We start from the raw sequence: 21239 nt of genomic DNA, 5'->3' as shown, positions 1-21239 counted from the left end.
TGTGCGGTTTTCAGCTACCTGTAAGCAAGACAAGGTAGTTACTCTTCAGATATGAGTTCAGTGCTTCATTGTGCAACACCAAAAAAGTCACAGCTTTGAAGACCGAAAGTAACCTGGCTAACCAAGGTTACATTTTTTTAGGGCAGAGGGAGGGATACGGCTGTAGGAAACTTTAGAAAGGCATATTTTACTCACTTTCATAACATTATCACAGCAAACAAAACAAATTTTGCATTACCATCTGGTGTCAACTCCTTTACAAATTTGAGATTGAGTTAGAGAGGAAAAAAGAGGATACTAGCAAATTCAAAGTGTTTCAGAGAAGGATTTCTTCTTGAAACATCAATGCTGACACACAGAAACAGATGGATGCCCCAAAAGAATATTATGATTTTCTTTCAGCACTTTGCATAACGTGCCTGCAAGCACAAATAAATATCTATGAATTTATACATGCCTGCAGATGTACAGAGATACCATGCCTGTTGGAGAGCAAGAAATAAACCCTTTATGTCATTGTAGCAGGAGTGCCTAGGAATAGCCCAGGAGACTTTTACAGGAAAGGTGTTGAGACACTCTCATCAAGGTTTATGGGCGGGGACAGTTCACAGTTGGTGGATATTCTGATTCAGGGCACTCTTGGGGACAAATAACTCAAAGGAAGAGAAAGACAGAAAATTAAAAAACAGAAAAGGGAAAATTCTACTCAATGTCTCTCTGAGAATAGCAGGGACAGCATTCCAGACAAGTATCCTCCTCTGAGGACTCTGAATTGCAGTAAACTGTAGTGATAATGATTCTGGTGAATTTTTGACATCTTTCCCCAAATGCTACGTATATTTATTACTAGGATCCACACAAACTCCTTCTGGGCTCTTTCCAATTAGAATGTTCTTAGTGTTAACTGAAGTATGCTGGTAAGGTGCCAGTGTTGCACATTGATTAGTAGTTATGCTTCTGTACATATAAAAAAATGGAATAATACATTTTGAAGATTAAGATGGCTCTTAACTGCTTCCATGTGCCCTGTGCTTTGTATTTTTCTTATATAGATATAGATATAGATATAGATATAGATATAGATATAGATATAGATATAGATATAGATATAGATATAGATATAGATATAGACATAGATATACATGTACATGCACATGTACATATATTATATATATATGTATAAAATAAAAAAAAGGAATGAAAGGGGGAAGCTAGGAGAGGAAGGCATCACATGCCAGTGATGCCCATGGTATTGAAAATAGAACCTGTCATGACAACACCATCAAGGTTTGAAGGTGCAAGTATGTGAGAATAACATTAAGACTGTAATAGGATGGGAAGTATAAGGGGAAGATTTTGACACAGAGGCCTTGGAAATGCTGCCTCAATGGCTTAAGTATAAGATCACAGAGTTGTAAATAGTAATTTCTTACCATTACTATGACTAATGCACCACAGTACCAAGGACACTGGAACAAAACAGATTTTCAGCTCCTTCAGCATGTCTCACCATGGGGACAGACCTCTGTGTTTTCAGGCTCAGGAAGATGAAGAGAACATTTCTGTGCTTGCTACCTAATTCTGGGGTTATTTTTGCCCCACTTTCCAGGACTGGGAATGTCTAGAAAAACCTAGATCTAGGCAAATCTAGAAACCACAGAAATGCACAGAACAAACTGGGGTCTGGAATTGCCCTTGTATGTAAGTCCTCTCAGGTCCAGTGTGTTGGGCACAGAGCTGGCTAGCCAGGTGGAATAAGAGGTACATTTTCTTGGTTAACTCAGTGCAGAGAGACCTGTATGTTTCTCTGCTGAGTTTCCCATCTCTTTCCTAAAGCCCACGGTGCTTCTCATCTCTGGTTTGGAATAGGGAAGACTTCGGATTACTTGGGGATTTTTCATGGTGACTGTGTTAGAGCTAGAAAGCAATCGCCGAGATTGAAATATAAATTTATTGGATAAATCTCAGAGTATAGGAAAATGCTATTTTAATTTGGAAGTCTGAGCTGACTCTAGTCCGTGTGCTTCAGAAAAGCACACCAAAGTATTTAATTTAACAAAAAGTATTTATGAGAAGAAAATATAAACAATCATACTGGGTTTTACATAAATAATAATTAAATGTATTAAGGTATTGAGCATTTCATGAACATTTACTTCATGAACATTTTATGTTAATGCATAAGAGGCTTGTTCCTAAACTCGGTGTTCCCAGCCATAACTGGAACATTAGGAAGAAATTTCACAGAACAATTCTAAGCATTAGTGAAGATAAGTTTATAACCCCAATACAAAATAATGTAAGTATTACACCACCTGGTAAACCTTACTGGATTTAAACTGGATTTAATTTAGGTAGATTCACTGTAATAGAAGATTTCAAGACTATGTGAGGTATTAGCATCCATCTGTTTAAAGAGAAGTTAATTGTCATAAACCAAAAATACAGTCCAGAAAATTACATAAAGCTACTGTAAATTAATCAGAATTTGTTTTAAAGTGAAAAGCAATTGGAAATTATTCTAAGAACTGTTGTTCCACGGACACAATAGAGCCAAGCTTAATTAAAGGCCAGAGAAAGAGAGAAATTAGCACTATACCTGAGTAGCTATAAAACTGAAGTGAAAGGAAAAGGCTGTCATGCTTTGTTAAAGCATGTATCTCTATTTAAATTTGTTTAAAAGTGTCACTCTATCTCCTCCTTGAACTAAAGTATCATCTTTAAATAAACAATGAGATGCACAGAACATCAAGAATGCATACTTGGTCAGGAGTTGCCCAAATGAACAATGTTTCTAATTCCTTCATGCATGGCAAGTTTGCTTTTAAAACTAGATTCAAAAGTCAGTAAATTAAGAAATCAGATAGAATACCAGAATATTAGTGTCATAAAGAGGCTAGTCAAGTTTTTCATAGGGAATACAGCTTTCATAAAATGCAAATGTCTAGAGAGGTGTCAAAAAGGCTTTAAGGCATGCCAGTCTGACTTTGCTTCTGCACAGTTCTCCTTGAAGAAATTTAATTTTACATGAGATGTTAAGACTCAAATCAGAGTTCTTTTTTGCTAATTTATAATGCTTTATCTGCCTGACCACCTGCGGGAAAACTTTACACTATTTTTGACATATCATTAGCACAGACCTCAGGTTCCTAGCTACTAACTGTGTCTATTTTATCTCTGCTGTCAAACTTGTTCACAGTGTGAGCAGTCTCTTTTGGATCTTCAAGGATAACTGGGAAGTGTTTTATTGCCCCTGCAGAGCTCAGTATTGGCTCTTGCGTTGCTCAGGGTTTATATGCTGCCTGTAATACACTAACAAGTCATCTAAATTTTGTGAACACAAGCAAGTTCACTTCCCTGTGCATGTTCTCCATTTTTCTATTAATACAATCTGCTCCAAGGAAATTATAAAGAGGCAGAAAAGGAAACAGTGAAGCAACTCTTTCCAACTATTTAGATTTTCTCTTCTTTCTCTAGAACAGATTTTCTTCACATATCAGAAGCCAAGTTTCACAGGAACAGGTGTAAACTTATTACTCTACATGTATCCATGCTGAGAAGTATAAAAAGTAGAACAGATGCATTAGCTACAAGTTATATCCAAGCAGAAGTTTTGTTCATAGAACATTTCAGCTGTGGATGCTGCTTCTTTGGTAAGAACTTCAAAAAAGAGCGCTTCAATATTCACTTAGCTCTTAGATTTCCTTTCAGTTTTACTGGGCAGTGAAGTGGATTTGTTTCCAGCAAAACTTCTGGTAGAAGCCAAGAGCCTGCAGTTGTGCAGAGCTTATGGGTGGTAAAAGGTTTTTCAGTGTATTTGTTTCCTACCTGTGTGGAACTCTGGAGTCTGAGTGCCTGTTTTTCATTGCTCTTGGTGTACTTCCATAAATGTGGCATAGGTTCATAACAGAATACTTTTGAGAAAAGTGGATGCAAAGGGTGAGTATTTCTCAGCATTTGGGATCTTATTTCTCCAATGCTGCATGATTGAGTGCATGGCGTTTAGCCAGCAACCAACCCTGTGGCAAATAAATCCCTCCTTCTCAGCTTTTATCTTTTAACTTTGTAAAATATTTATTGAAAGTACTTAGATGTATTATAGGCAAACATTCCTCTTTTTTTGGAGTGGGATTGCTCTTGTCTTGTAAGAACATGGAAGGAAGAGTAAAATGAAGGATCACACCTCTTACACATTTATAGAACTGTGATATCATGAGTTTGGCCTGGAGCCTGGCTTCACCAAGGATATTTTATAGAGTTGTTTGTACTTCATCAAGCATAATAACTCTTAGAAATGTGAGGGTTTTTTCTGGCTTCCTCCTGTTAAAAAGTCTCTACACTCTACAGGCTATTTTATGAATCCTTTTCTCCAGCTGTTCTTAAGATTTATCTATATTGAACAAAATTTGCTTATATATACTGGGAATGCTTCATCTGAGATATTCCTAAATTTCAGGGGTTTTTCACAACATTGTGTTGGTGGCTTATAGATGCCAAAAACAGCTAGCTTGGTTTCCATCATTCCAAATCAATAAGCCCCAGAATTTCTTACTGTTAAGTCCAGAACACATACTTTAAAACAAGAATGTAATATTGAGTTCTGTATGCTCCCATTAAAAAGTGCTTCTAGCATAAACCACAAACAGTTCACACCAGAAAACAAGAAAGCAGGTTGTGCAGTATAAAAGTAGCGTCTCTTGTTCTGTGTTAATCTGGGTGTATCTGTTTGCAACAGCAATATGTGGCTTATTAGGGCATGTCAGAATTATTTGTAACTAGGGACAACTGGAAGATAGATGGATATTGTGCATAGTCAATTAAACAGCTCCATGGTTCAAATTGAAGTCCTTCTAAAATACACAGCAACAGCAGTGTTCTGTGACTGCCATGACCTCTTTTGGTGTCACTTTCAGGGCTCCACCACAAGGTTTCAGAAAATGTTTGTAGCTTTAGAAAAGAAAGTGAGATTTCTGTACTGCCTATATTACTTAATACATATTTTCCAGATTCTTTGACTCACAGCTGGCAATTGCTATGGCTTTCCTTCATGCTAAAAGCAATCGTTCAGATACAATAAATGATTGATATATGTGGTAATTGTACAACAACGGTGACTTGAAATCTGTCCTTGCAATTTTAATGGTTCTTGCCATTAATTCTGTTTAGAAAGATAATAAATAATGTTTGGCATTGTAATATAGGAAGACTAAATTAGAATTGTTTGCTGAAATCTGCTTCACACTGTCATATCTAGGTCTGCAGAACAGTTGGTAGTGACAGAAAAATGTCCTGCAAGGTTCCTTATCATCATCTCTCCAAGATGACGTGTATGTCCCAGTCACTGTATCAATGAGGAGCTCTGTCCTTCAACTCACCCCCTTCCAGGGTCCCAGGAGAATACAGGGGGGCAGGAAGGGAATGGAGGTACCTGAGTTTCCTGAAATGCTTGTGCGGTCCGGCTGCCTGATAGACACATTTCAGAACTTGTCTCCTCTTACCCTGAGCCTCCCAAATATTAAGCACATTTTCTGAATGAATGAAATTTGGGGCTGTATTTCTCCTGAAACTATTATTGTAAAATTCTGTCTTCATTTTTGCTCAATTGTCTTTGAAAGGAGTTGGTAATTCCAAAGAAGAGGTTATTTTCCTATTTACACCTCCTTTCCCCACTCATATTCAGAGGACGATAAGTAAATACTTAACCACGCCTTCACAACTGTGCAAAACATGATTTCTGGTGCAAAACATATTTCCTGGTCTATGGTGGACAGCTTACAGTGCCTTTGTCTCTTCTGCTGCCCTGCTCTGCCAGCAGATTCAGAGAATGTCACCAGTGTGACACTGCCCCTCCAAGAGGTATGTGGAAATACCACATGGCAACTGGCATTTAGTCTCATGCAAAGTGTAGGAGAGATCTCTTACTGTAGCCAGGTTCCTCCTCTGAAAAACAGCTTTGTTGATGATAAAGCATTTGTCATTTTACCTGTGTAGTTGCTGTACTGGTACAGAGGAGGTCCAGATTTTAAAACACATAGTTACAAGGAAATATCTACGTAATAAATGACCACTGCAGACAGGGTAGAGAAGTATTTATGGCTTGTCAGAACTGGATGTTTTCTCTGAATGGACCTGTTTTGTTTAGAGCTGGTATCATTCCTTGTCTTGCTTTGGAAGGAAGTCAGAGGCTGTAAGGTAGTCCAGGATACTTAGACCAGCCTAAATATGTCATTACTTCCATATCAGAAAACCATAGATGCAGGAAGTTTTTTGCAAGGGATTTAGAATTTTTAAACTACTTCCTGTCCATGCATTCTCATGAAATTACTTTCCCTTGTCTGCTGTGCTGAGGATGAGCAGGAAACCTGGAAATGTGCTAAGGCTTTGCTGACATATGGAATTCAAGTTGCTCTGAGAGTGGAGATGGAAGGAGCCACTCCTGGTCACAGAAGGGATCTGTGAGTAAGATTACTGTAGCTGCCTAATTTCATTCTCATGGGAAGCCATGAATCTGCTGTAAGATACTTACTAGTACACTATATAACATATAAAAATAGTAGATTAAAGCATCTACTTCAGCCATGTGCCCCATTTTAAAGCTCTTAACTAAGGAAAAAAATTGGCAGTTTATAGACTAGGCAGACCAGTGGAAAAATTTAATGGCACCTGGAGCAACACCATTTCTCTGCAATGTGAGAACCTGAATTTAACAAAAGTACTTTCTGATTATTAAAGTCACAGGAATCTAGGCAAAATCCAGTCAGAGCCAGCAGCACTTCTTTCTTATCTCATATATTTGAAACAGGAATCATAAATCTGGGTAGAATTCTTTTTGGGTCTATTTTAGCAAACATTTACAAGTATACCATTTATGAGCAAATATGTATATTTTAAGAAGTTTGGCTCTGCTGACTGGTACTTTCACAACTGGCTGGAAAGGAGTATCAAAAAGCTGCTGTGTGGAATCCTAACATTCACTACTGTTGCATGTTAAAATGCCTCTGTGTGTTTGTGCTTTTGGAAGAAAAAAGTCTTATTAAATATTTTACCAGTTGTCTCTGTAAGACCTCAGTGCAGAGGCCCTTAGGCAGAGAATGTGCATTTACAGGCAGAACACCTCCCATAGTCTCTGAAGGTGCCACTGAGTTAGACAGGCTACTGATCATGTTCTAGACCTTCAGCAGTGGCCCACTTTTTCCTGACTGAAATTCCTGAGGTACTTAGGCACTATTTGGAAATATGCGCCACAAATTACAGTTTTCCGTGTTAACAGATCCTAGCCTAAACTGTGACTGCACGCATGGGTACTGCTTTTAAAAACCCATTGTAAATGTCCTAATTTTCCCCATAAATTATTTCCAAATAAATATACTAAGAAATGGGTTTCCTCAATTGCCATTTAAATTTCTGAGCTGACTCCTGTGCTTTTCTAACAATTTCTTTTCAGCTTTTAATCCAGGGTAGTTCTGACAATTATGAAGTTGTCTTGTCTTATTCATGTAAATCCTTAAAACAGTGCCCTTTCCTGCCACTGGTGCAGTGGACAATCACAAAAGGTTTTCTTGCAATTACATGCCCCACTGGGCCCTTCCTAATTTAAATATCCTCCCATGTTTCTCATTTTTCCTTTGTTTTAAGTTGTCAATATTCCTACTTGGTGAAGTCAAGTTGTGTCAGGAATCATGGTAGGTATTCCCAAGAGATGCTGTGCTTTTTGAAATGTTGAAGTCTGAAAATCAATTGGTTTTATAAGGGGATAACAAGGGGTTTTGTGTGATTCTTCACCTCCTGGCAGGGAGGCAATGTATAGCTGCAGTCTGTTTTTTATGTAGCTATAAATGTAGTTACTCAGCAACACAGCTTGAGACTTACTCGTTAATTTTTGTCAGTGTTTATTACTCACAATCCCAGAGAAAGGTTTTGTTCTACTGGGAACTGTGCAAATAATACTCAGGCTCCACAAATGTCCCCCTCCATATCTTGCAGGTGAACAAGCAGCCAAGCAAGGGCTGAAAAAATGTCATCTGTGAAACTCAATTGCTCACTATTAAATTGGCTAAATTCACCTGAATGTCAAACAATCAAAAGGTTTAGGAAATATTTGTACAGCCCACGTACATCAAGGGGTGTTATTAACCTAGAATTAACAGCTGATCAGCTAACAGCTGACTAACTATCTGCTCTTAAGCTCCTCTTTCCAGGCTGACAGAGCACAATGCATCACTTCAGACTTCATTAAGGGCTGTGTCTGAAAGTGATATATTTCAGGAGAAAAGTTTAAGCAAAATAGAGGTGAACATCCTGAAAAAAACTTCCTTCTTTCTGAAGTTTTTTATTACTGAGCTGCAATTGAAATGCACTGCATGGGGAAGGATGAGCACCTGCTTCTGCACTGAGCTGCCTTCTCGAGGGGATTTTTCACAGCCTTTCCATGAAGGATGGGGCCTCATTACATGACTGCTGTTGGTCATAAGCTGTGGCAGAGTTTTGTCAAATGCAATCCTTCAGGGCACACAGTAAATTTTTTCCAGCACACTGGCTCTTCCCCATTGCATAGGCTGTGTCTGGGCCCTCTGAATTTTGCAGCCATAAAAGGAGAGTTGGACTTCAGACCTGCCTGCAGGGCAGTATGTAAGGGCTGATTCCAGGGTGGCAGGGTCACCTCTTGGTGTCCTAGACTGGCTTGTGTGGCATGTAGGAATTACTGCTGTAGTCTCCAGGGCTCTATTTAAATCAATTTTGTGTTATCTCTTCATGTGGGACATGTATCCTATGTGCTGATTTGGCATAACTTGTCAAATCACCTTAAATCCTATCCTCTTCAGGACAACAAAAATGCTTTGACTTATTCTGATCTCAGGAAATTCAAAATCAAATTTGCAGCATTTTTTTCTCTAGTCTGGAGAGAAAACTTGAGAAGTTTTCTTCACATAAGGTTAAATGTATAATTGAATTGTCCTACCCTGTAGGGTTGCTCTATTTTTTTTTAATAGTGGAAGAGTCAGCTGTCTATATAGAGTTCAAAATGAAATGCTTACAAGTCCTTGACTAGTGAACTTTATAATGGAGATGGAAACCTGCCAGCAAGTCAGGGTTGGCCAATATTTGTTTGAAGTGTTAGAGTTACCTTTACAGCAGCTGAGATCTATGTTTTGGGCACTAAGAGGAATGTGAGTTTTTCTTAAGAGAGAAAAGTGAGGGTTTACACAGAGGCAGTCAATTATGCAGTTTTCTCGAAAATGAGCCAATCACTCACTTTAATGAGGTGAATTTCAACTTGGATATAAGTATGTCCTTGAAATTTTTTAGTTGCAGTGACATTATCTGAGCAGCTTGTTCTAAGAAAAACATCAGACATACATAAGCACATCTGCCTCTACAGGGAAAAAGACTCTAGGCAGGGTGACTTGCTAAGCCAAACCACTAACAGCTTACCAGACACTGCCAGGACTGTTGCCTGAGTTCTGTGAGAGTATTTGAGGCAATGAAGCTGCAACTGATGACTGCAAAGCTACAATGTTCAGTAAACAGCTGTAAGGATTGATAAAGTCTCGAGTATTGTGTGATCACACTGGGATTTTGCTCAGCACTGTTATCTCTAGGAAGTCTCTGAAATTTGTAATGTCAGCTGGTAAACGCCATCTTTTTTCTCCCCTCTCCTGTTCATGTTTTCTTAATTTCATGTACTTGGAAATACTCCTCTAATTTATAAATAGTTGTACATTTAAATAAAGAGGTATATTTCTGGGAAGCCCAAATATTTATTCCCTATAAAAATAGAAATCTCAGCAAAGTTAGTTTCATTGTATTAGTCACTATAAAAATCTCCACTAAGCCACAGCTGTAAGAACACAAGCCAGGGTTTCAGGTGTATTGTGACATTTAACTCAGATTGAACGTGCCAGGAAAGAGATGCCTAAAATATAACTTAATCCACTTTGACAACCTGTGAAAAGGTTAGGGGAGTAGAGGGAAAGATTCACTAGCTGCACTTTACAGATAAGGATTAGAGACAGGGAGTTCAGTGTTGTGCTGCCCCTTTTGAAGCTATCTCAAAGACATAGTTGTATGGTGTACAGGTAATGGCATTCCAGAATGGCTTTTTCCAGCAGGAAATATGGCTTCCAAAAAAACCCAGTTTTCTTGGGAACATGATTTTACACATCCAAATATTTTTTTCATTATGAAAGAGAAAAAGAGTGAGCCAGCTTTGTCTGCGATGCACTAGATCTTGATTTGTTAAGTTCTTTGACATCATAAGGTTCTTTAGTGCCATTTCATCTTAATTTAAGAAAGAATTTTTTTTTTTTTGTGAGGACAGTAATTCACTGTAACAATGTTCCTAGGGACTTGGTAAAGTTCAACCACTGGAGGTGTTCAAAAATGCAATTTTACAGGGTCTCAGATAATCTAATTTGCACTCCCTTTTCCAAAAAATGTTGGAAACCAGATGCTCTTTTGAGATCCCTTCCAGCCTGTGCTGTTCTATTATTCTGGGATAAACAAAAAACTTTTTGTCATGTATGCCACTGCATCTCTAGAGGATCTGTATTTCTTACTGCAATTATTGGAAGCAACAACTCATGCTTTCCTCTGGTTTTCAGATTTCATTTATTGGGACACTTCATATTTATTTGCTCAGGTTTCAATTCTGGTTTGCTTTTGCTAGCTCAATAGCTATTTTCTCTCCCTGGTGTTTAAACCTCAAGATATTTACAGCGTTTAATAACAATACCATTCAGTGTTTTCTAAGAGTAATGTAGTCTTTTTATATTCTATGGCCATTCAGGTTTTTAAAATTTGATACATTTTAGAAGAAACTGATTTCACATTAATCAGGATTTTTTAAAATTAAAAATTATGTAATACTAACTCAGTTTAAAGTACCAAACTGCATTTGACTGGCATTTCATTTACCTATGGAAGAGTGTTTTTTGAAATTCGCAGTCTGTCTTCAAAGCTGTACTACCAGATAAAAATTAAGTTTTCTTGTAATTCATTGCCATATATCTTCAAACCAAATGGTATTTCATCACTAGAAGCACAAGTGATGATATGTTGTGGAAAAAACCACTTTGACCAGCATGCACTGCAGATGAAAAAAGGAAAAGAAAATCATGGAAGAGTTGGGTTGGAAGGACATTCAAAGGTATCAAGTCCAATCCCCCTGCAATGGTAGGGTCCTGTCAAACCTGATCTTGAATATTTCCAAGGATGGGGCATCTACAATGTCTACAAACAATGTGTTCCAGTGGAATGCAACTTTTCCACTTTTTCCAATTGTTTGCCATTATTTTTCACCTTCAGATTCTAGGTTCATTGCCAAGATTTGGACCAGTTGGACAGAGTAAGTTTTTTATTCCCGCATAGAGAATTTATGGTACAGTGCAATCTGTGCGGGTTTTCCTGTGCAATGTACTATTTCCCTTGATGTTCTTCTCAATTGGTTGACACAGTTTTCATCTCTTCTCTTCCTCTGACGACTCTGCCAGGATTCCTGTGCTCCCAGTAAACTCTCCCATAACAAAAAATATAACTTCTACAGCATATTTTTCATGTTTGGCCTATCTAATTTTTTAATGACTTCTCTAGTTGTAAGCACGGAGTGAATGAGCTTACAAAGAGATCACTCTTCACTTGACTCAGTATATTCTTCATGTTAGGCTCATGTCACATCATGGGTCTCAGAAATCACACAGACTCATGGGTTTACAAGAGTCCTGTGGCAAACGGGGTCATGTCTAGGAAAGTTCTGACAGCATCACTGTTTCAGAAAGGCTAGCAACATTTTAATCAAGATAGCTAAACATGGCCAGCCTCAGCAGCGACATTCGTAAAGCTACAAAATTCTATTTGGCTATAGCTAAATTCTATTTACATACCCCTGTCTCAAAGTGGACGCAACTAGCTGTGAACTGAGGGGAACATATCCTCCCTACCCCCTGCCAAGCAGCCCACTGTCTTGTAAGATGAGTCAAACAGAAACCTTCCTATTTCTCGTTCAAATTTCCTGTGTAACAGCAACCTTAGCCTGGTTCTTCTCAAAATATTAGCAAAATTATTTTTTGAAACAAATAGGGAAAGGTTGGTGGATTATCTCTGGGCTGGAAACCCTGCTTCCAGCTTCCTTCTAGTACAAATGGGCTTCCAAAATTACATGGCAGAAAGCCCAGAAGGCCAATCCTAACTAGAAAGATTTCCAAGGTTCCCAATTCTGCAGAAAATTTTCCTGCTTTGCCTTAGAAGAGACAGTGATAAAAGGCAGAGATAAAAAAATCTAATCTGGGCTTACTGGGTCTCCATTCTCTAGAGAAAACCATCAAAAAATGTCAATTTCATACTGAAAAACCGTGTTTACTCCTCATTGCAGTCTGCTGTAATTAACAAGGCAGAAAATCTGTAGTGTGAATGAGACAATTTGCCCAAGCCAAATGGCTGCTTTTCTGCCAAACCTTTCCTAGCACCTGACTGATGCAAACCCACTCTTTGGACAGCCTTTATCTGAGCATCTCCCATGGCCTGAAATAGATGTACTGCATCTTTAACTCCATTGTGGTCATTTGCAAATCTTTATAGAACACTTGGATTGCTCGAGTTTGACAATTAAAAAGAGGAGATAGTCAAAGCTAGTGCAAATTTGGAAGACTAAACAATTTCTCTGGAGTAAAATCAAGTAGCCTGTTCATCCTGCCTTTAAACAAACAGAATAGAATAGTGTACAAACTGAAAGTAATTTATCTGAAAGCTGCATGAGATACCATGAGATACTGGTAATAAAAAGTATCTTAGGTATCTAATTCTTTTGTTGCTCTAAACAATCCATGAATAGTTTTTAAGCATTTCACCAACACTCAAAACAATTTATAGGAAAATTGTGTGTAAATTTCTTAGTAAAACTCACATAATATATTCACTATTTCTGAATCAGTTATTATAATTTATGTTTTGTAACCTTAAGCACATTGAGGTGTTTCTCCCTTCAAATTTAGCTGATCAGCCTATATAAGTGTATATAATGCAAATACACAACTATGTGCATTGACCATTTTTTTTCCTCAAAAAATGTTTTCTTCATCCTTATGAAGAAAACATTACTTACGTGAGGGTTCCATTTCAGGGAACAATATTATTCAGAATTACCTTCAGAGGAGGCTTGATCTTGATTTGAAGTTCCTAAACACATTTTTTGCAATATTTCCATGCCAAAGTAAGTTTCAGGGTTGATTAACATGCAGTACCTGAAATTTAATGACTTTTCTTTGTCAGTTAAAATTTATTGGCTACTGAGTTTTAGATTGGGAATATCTTTGTCTTTTAATTAGATCTTTAATATGGGGGGACACAAAAGTCTGGCAGACTACAGTCAGAATTAGCAAAAGTAAGCACAGGAAACATTGCATGTCTGAGCTTCAGATGGGAAAAAAAAAAGGAATGACAAGAAATATTATTTGATTTGCTACATGTTTATGACAAACCATGGATCAGCAAACTGTGTTTGCTTCTTGTGCTCTATGCTTTCATTCACTTCAACTTCAGGATTTTTTTCAGAAGTGCAAACATCCTTTGGTCACTTGAGAAGGGCTCATAGTAGCTATTCAGTGATTGAAATTTTAATTGTTTTCCTGGAATATCTTTCACAGGTGTACTTCAAAATCATGGGTTTTTTCATCTTTTGTTGCAAGAGGTTTTCAAGGTCTTAAATGACCAAGATGTGGTGTGCCATAACATCTGTGATTGGAGTAGAACAGCAGAGCACAGGCACCTGTGGGAAGGATGCAGTGGAGGCTCTGGGTGTTTATCTGAGGCAGCCAACAGAAGAATGGAATCATCATAAACACCTTCTGGGGACAGCAGAGAAAGGCAGAAGCCTTCCCAGCTCCTGAACCAACCACTACTCTGTGCTCATTTTGCTTCATATTTTGCTTCCACTGCCTTCACTCTTTCGCTGGCTGGAAATTCCAGTTTTATTAAAAAAGTAAATTTGCCTTGGAATCAGCTGTGCCCTACAGAGACCCAGCAAGGGGTGCAGGCAGCAGGCTCAGAGAGCAGAGGCGGTTGCCAAGGAGAGGAGAGCCACAGGAGGAGAGTTTCAGATGGCACCGCTGGGGTTTGCCACCACTCTCTGATGGCTGAGCACTGCAGATGCTGCTGTGAGAGTAAAGTGTTACCGCAGCACAACTGCTGCTTCTCATCAGATCAGAACACAGAAATAAAGCAGAGCCATGCACAAGTAGCAACGAAGTCCATTGTGAAGACCTATGTATTTTTACTGCTAATAATAAAACATTGTTCTTCATACAAATGCCTCATCAACATATTATCCTAGGCAAGGGGTGAGTTCATGGAACCTGGAAATTATGTCATTTCAATAATAGCTGCGGGTAAATGAAAAAAGCATTTTAATGCTGCAGAGGGAAATGTCATGACAACAATCACTAACACAGTCTGCACCGTATTAAGCCACAAGCTGTGCTGGAAAATGAATATGCTCCAAACATTGCTAGGCACACCCAGGGCCACAAGCAGCAACCTTTATTTAAAGCAAATTTTAAGGGTGAACACAAGCAGCAACCTTTATTTAAAGTAGGCTTTAAGGGTGACATTTATTAAAATAAGTTTTTAACTTAACATTTTGCTCAAAAATGTCTAGCATATTTTGCAGGAAATTGAGGACTTTTTCGTCTTTTTTTTTTAAATATGAAACTGGTGGCTTTTGGACCCAGATGACACAAGTTCTACTTCTATGGCGAGTGTTTGTATTTTACAGGTTTATAATCCTGTGTAGGTCCTGTTCATGTTTCTGGAATTCTCATTACCACCATCTGTTATCCCAATAAATGGTAATGAAGAAGAAAATTTGAAATACTTTGGCTTTGATTTTGCTCTCTGGGAACCCAGTCACTTTATTTTGTCCTCATTTACACCATTTTATATTTTCCCTTTATAGCTGTGTTTATTTCTGTCAAAAATGGATTCTGCAGTTGATTTTGAGCATGCTGTGGCATTCGGACAGGGCCTTACTGTTCCACAGCTTGAATTGATCCAAGGTTTCATTACAAACTTCCCTGTTAGTGGGGCACACCTAGGACCCAGCCTTTCTCTCCTATTTAATCCATGTTGCTCCTGACAACAGTAGAGCTCTGGAATTCTGTATATGCACCTATGCATGTTACAAGCAAATCTCATTTGATTTTGCAACCTACTGTCCAGCACACACATATGTAAAGCTTATGGGGTTTTTTTTAGGAATAAAATGTATAGTTCCTGTGGTGAATATGAGTCTGTATGGTTTACAATGGTGTTTCACTTAAAAAGTGTCATACTATTTGCTATCAAGCTTGACACAATACTAAATAATGAATGTTTATACTCAGTCAAAACATTTTTCTAGATTGCCCAGAGAAAGCATGATGACATGCAAGAGACAGAAACTTACACTGCAGTTCTAGGTTTGTTGTTTCAGGCAATCATAACCAGTTCAAAGCAAATAATGTTCTTCCCTTCATACCCTCCAGCCAGGATGTGTCTGTCTTTCCTGGAAAATGACAAAAAATGACACAATATTTTTACTATCTGATGAGGCAAAATCTGCCAGTAAGTAAATAGGAATTTGCTACACTATGTGATTATTTATTTTTATGTCCAAGCACAATGATCAAGAACTAAATTTTTAAGCTGTGCAAAATTGTGTATGTGCAACTATTGTTAAATGAGAGCATTGGGAAGATATTGAAAACAATCTAGTTTCCTCTGCTAGCAAAAGAGTCAGAGATTTCTTATTTGTCGCGGTGTGTTGTAATATCCTGTTTTAAACTTCCAGGTCCTTTCCCAGGTGTGCCTGTACCTCTCTCCCTTCCCCCTCGCCCCCTTGCTGAGTGAGTCCTGTCAATCAGGCTTAACATTCCAGGAAGGTCGTGGTGTGGTTGGTCAAGTTCCAAAGATGTCCCTATGCCCAGAGGTCATTGGCCTGTCTGGGTGTCATCTTCCCCTGAGACCCTGCCCTTCCCACCTGGTTGGTGGCTCACCTGTACCTCCCCTCCCCTCCCCCTGGAGCTTAAAAGGTGAATCAGACCATGTGCTCAGCATTCTGTTGGAGCTGTTGCCTACAGTCAGACCTCTGTGACCATGGAATAAAGCTCTGGATATAAACATTCCGGCAGAATCCGTCTCCTTTCTCTTCGCATGAAGCCTTCTCTCCGAGGTAAACGGAGTTCCTACCAAGCCTGGACTTGTTCAGTGCCCAGCTGCAATCTCCAGCAAGCCAAGGTATCTCTGGGGTGATACACCACAGTTGCTGCCTTTGGCCCAGCAGCAAGGGTCAGACTGGCCCAGGCACAATCTACCTGGTAATATTGGGATTCTTATTGCAGTACTTATTTACAGTTGTGACCCATGTGTCTACCTGTGTCACTGCAGAGCTTTTGATCTTTATGCATGAGCTGAGACTGTGAGGACTGGAAGCAGACCCAGCAGTACATCACAATCTGCAGAGCTGTGTGTCTGTGCCTGCACCGTGCCATCCACCTGCAACAGCAATGGGAGGCACAGGACAGGTATAGATCCTTTGTATGTGGAAGAATAATGGATTTTTGGACAGTTTACAGAAAGCACTGCATTTGGAAAAGAAATACTCCCTGCGTTTAAAGTTAAGCAAGACACTGTAATATAGAGCAGCTGTTAAGAGCTCTTTCAGCAGGACAAGATGTGCTGAGCTACAATGGGTAGATGTGGAGGCTGAATTGCCACAAGGCAGCTGCAGATGTGAGAGCTGGCAGGGAGTTTGCAGAAGAGCCACTTGAGCACAAGCACCGCTTCACATCCAGTGCTCCGAGGCACACTTGTGTTTGATGTCCTACCTTGGAGCAGTGCTGCTGTGTAGCAGGTATGTCCTGCCTTGCTTCTCTGAGGGCAAGGCCAGGACTTTTTGCCATGAACTGGCTATTTCTCTCAAGGTTGGGACTGCCACCTGGACCTCAGTGAGGTAAACCACTCACGCTGCTAGGAGTGAGTGCTAGGGAACAAAGCTAGGGAAAAAACAAATGCCTTCTTAATTCTCCTAAGGTGGTGATACCCAGCTAATACACTGAAAAGAAGGATTTAAGAGAAGTGACAAGTGGCTGGCACTTGTCTAACCTATTACTTTTAAACACTACAGGATAATCTGTTTGATTCGAAAGCGTTAGAACTCACTTCCTAAGGAGCTCCCGGTGGCAATCAGTACAAAAGTAAAAACCACCCAAATTGTCTCTCTTGAGAGCCTGACATGAGTGAGAAACATGCCCTGAAGTTTGCATGTGTGAGACCACAGCAAGAAAGACTGAACAAGGTAAATATTCATGCTCAGGCTTATAGTTTCTTTCAGCAAGTTATTAATTCCCTTTAAGAAAAAGTTGAGTTCAGATGTAAAAAGCAAAAGCAGAATCTGTTTTTAAAATGCTACTGAAATTTGAGTGAAGCTTCCATTCAACTGCAGCAAGAAATGCAGCCTTATGATATTAGGAGTAGATTCTTTCTGCATCCCAAACAAATCTGGAATACATTTCTTAGGGTGTTGTTAAAATGAGAGTTTGGAGGAAAGATAATGACTGTACACTAGATCAATCTCAGCCTCTAGAGCAGACATTTCTAATTTCCATGAAATTAAGTTATGGAAGGTTAAAATGTTGCTTGAATGATGAATAATACATGCTTCAAATATCCTGCATGCATGTTTCATCACATGAGCCAAATGCTGTGGAGATTTCAAATTAAAATTATCATCCTGGTTTTTTCTCTCTACTCTTCATCTTCAATACAAATTAATTAGTTTTGTCTTGCTTGCCCTTTTGTTAAGAGCTTTGAATGCTATAAATAGAGTTCCATGCTTAATGTCCGGATGTAAACTATTATGGTGATTGAGAATGTATTTCCAAATTCTTTAGAGTAAGTCTTAGGGTATGCTAGTAAGATACTAAAATATTAATTAACTAGATTAAACATTGCCTATTATTTAGAAGCTTGTATAACAGAATTTTTTCATCTAGGATGAAGTTTAAAATTCCCAGTATCCATGACAAACCCAAATATTTTGCATCCATCCTTTGCATCCTCTCTAAGGCCACTACTGAAACCTTTATAATGAATGATAACATTATGGTCACCAAATCCAAACTTTGAATGGAAATACATGAAAGAAGAATTTGCAGTGCCTAAAATAGGGTATGTTTGCTAGAGACAAACTTCTTTGAGAAATATGACTTTTAGCATCTGGTGAAGGGCCTTTTTTCAGCCATGTAGGTGTCTGCAGATATAAGGTGCTCTACTTGTATGTCCATAATTGTGGATCTGGAGCCACACATTTCCTTTATGTACACAAAACGAAAGGGCTTCCTCTTTCTATCTCAATCACCACTTATGTATCTGGCCATACTAAAACTACAAATAAAATCAATCATGCTCCTGGTGAGAAGAAATATCGTGGTGATAATTACATATCCATTGAATTTCTGTTGCTCTTCTAGAGAGGACAGAAATTGAGTGACAACCTAAATGTGTTGTAACAATGCACTGAGAAAACAAGTGCAGCTGACATGTCAACCACAACAAATGTACTGTCCTCAACATAATGGATAGGATTTAAACACTTCCTAGCATATTAGATAGAGCTTGTCACAATTTTTTTCCCTGATATCTGGGTTAGGCTTATGACACAGTCATATGGTACCTAATGGACATAAATATGTGTTGGAAAGATGTCAGATACTCACACACCTAAAATCTGTTAATGTAGGCAGATTTCAGAATTATCTAATCTGACTCCAGGGAGAATCATCCTTTTGGGAAGATACTCACAGTTTAGTATATATAAAATGTCTGCCTTTCCCTTTAAGCAGAGTGTGTTGCAGTGAAAACCTATCATACACCTGTCTTGGACAGCCTTGCTGCCCACATATTGCCTTAAAGTAAAAGTGGATGTGAACTTAAAACTGTTTTCCTGTACAGTGTAAAAAGTAATAAGAAATATAAATTGAAAAAGCAAAGAGAAACATTTCGCCCCCTCAACAATCACAAGTTAATGATAAGGAAGACTCAAGTTACTATGGACTTCCTCCTAGGTATCAGTTTTATAGCTGAATTTTCACCTTTTCCTTTCTTTCACCCTTATCCTCTTCTACCCTTACCACAGTCTTGGCATCAGTCCAGGGGTCCTGTTTTCCTTCTCATTGTTTGGAAATTTCTTTCTCCTCAATGACTGACATACTTTTCAAATCTTTATGTCTTTCCTTCTCTGTAGGGAAGTTAATAAATTTACATTTTCCTGGATGGACAGAGATGGAAGCTGGCTCTCTATGAGAAAGACTGAGAATCTGTGATTTGATTAGCTGTGAACAGAAGCTAGAAGAGGTGAGAAAGGAGGAAATGAATGTTGCAGAATCTGAGAGAAAAAGATGTGAAAGATATGAAGAGAAGAGGATTCAGGGAAGAGAATGGTATCCTTCATCACCATGATTCAGAAGACACCTAAGCCAGTACTGCTCTTTCCAAGTATGTCAGGAAGAAGATAATTTAATAAATGCAATAAAACTTTTGTCTTGTATGCACTGGCCTCAAGTGTTTGTGTACTTAGCACTTTTAATTTGGCATAGGATCGTCCCTACTGCTCTACACAAAAGCAAACAGGCTTTTCGACTCAGGCCTTCGATCTCTTTCAAAGGTTTTATTTCAAGGCTGACTGAAAGCTGACTGATAGTTTCTGGCACCTTGTTTAGTCAGAGTGTCTCTAATTTCCCTGTCTGTCCATGGACTGTATACCAAAATACTACACATATTGTATAGTATAGACAGGCAATTTAGAAGGAAATAGTTAATTTTCTAGGCCCTTATCTGGATTTGTCTTCAATGTTTCACTCTGTTCTCACCAGTCTTGTGATCATTGTACAGCTGAAAAATATGTGACTGCTTTTGCTACACAAACAGTAAACATTAAATACAGTAGATTGAAACATATAAAGCAGGCATAAAATGCATCAGCACTTTCTCCCTGCTGAATTCTTAGTGCTGCCAAAAGTAGAAAATGAGAAGTGTCACCACTACTAGCTGTCATCTCCTGGCTCTAGTGCGCAATACTGACACTTTTCTGGATGCCACTGCTATTTTCCTATATTTCTAGACAGTATGTATTTCCTATATATTCCTATATAGTAAGGAAAATGTACAGCTACACAGTCTAAGGGGAAAATGCATTTTCAATGGAAGGTGAACTACTCCCTGCCTCTTCTGCAGCTACTTCAAGCATGATAGCTCTCATGTACAAGCATCTCATTTACTTTCTGAAAGTAACACCCAGTGATGACAGCCTCAATCAGTCTCCTGCAATGGCAAGACAGAGCACCAGCAAACTGGGTTTAACAGATTTTTCTGATTGTGATCAGGACTATGCATGCTGGCAACACACTGAAATGTTTAAAAGGGCAAGAAAAATTAATTAAAGGAATCTACATTTGTCTGTTTGTTTCTTTTAAACATGAAGGAAATGAGTTTCTGAGTGTAGGTGTATGCCAGTATCATTATTGACTTCAGCAGAACTGTTGTCAGTTGCAGAGTCAAAATCAAAGGCTCCTGGAAAGATGTTTATGCATCTGGTTCCCATTACAGCTCAAAAAAAGATGTGTCAGTGCCCTTAAATCTGTTTTTTAGGCTTTAAAAACTGAAGAGGCAGGGTGCTTCTGAAGTATTTTTACTTTCATGACATGGATCCTGTACAAAGCAAAGGAAAAAGCAAACATTCTGAAAATCAATATTGCAAACAGCAAATACATTAGCTTTAAGTGTTTTCCTGCAATGTTGCAATGTAGAGATTTTTTTAGGACAGTGATCTATTTCATTTTTGTCTTTAAAGGAAAAAATGCCAACATCTGTCAGGCTTGAAACAAATTTATTTTTATAATCAATTTCATAACAAACACGTGTAGAAATCCTTTTGATTATCTTGCCTAGAGCCTTCCTTTGAAGGTCACCTGGAGAGGAGATGATCTGGAGTTACACATGCACACACACGAGCACTTTGCCTACCAAACAGGCCTCCCTACTCTGGGTATAATGGTCATTATTGGTCTAAATCTTTGTGCCACATTGAAAAGTACTTTGATTCCTCTGTACTTTTGATAAATTACTGCTCCTTTCTCAACCCTGCACAATAAGTGATGCCAGTAGTTCAGAGTCTGATTTGCTTGCCAGCTTCTTTCCCTTTCCACCCCCACAAA

The 21239-nt window shown here is 38.6% G+C and overlaps 1 long non-coding RNA gene across 1 annotated transcript; it reads left to right on the top strand.

Annotated features, from left to right (window-relative positions):
* The first annotated feature begins 16436 nt into the window (after nucleotides 1-16436).
* Nucleotides 16437-19502, top strand: LOC134419771 (uncharacterized). The gene is made up of 3 exons (XR_010028151.1): nucleotides 16437-16550; nucleotides 17153-17323; nucleotides 19271-19502. It is a non-coding gene; the product is annotated as an uncharacterized LOC134419771 (long non-coding RNA).
* Nucleotides 19503-21239: the final 1737 nt, after the last annotated feature.

The sequence above is a fragment of the Melospiza melodia genome, chromosome 6 (assembly GCF_035770615.1).
Source record: "Melospiza melodia melodia isolate bMelMel2 chromosome 6, bMelMel2.pri, whole genome shotgun sequence".
Taxonomy (NCBI): domain Eukaryota; kingdom Metazoa; phylum Chordata; class Aves; order Passeriformes; family Passerellidae; genus Melospiza; species Melospiza melodia.
This window is presented reverse-complemented; position numbering and strand designations above follow the sequence as displayed.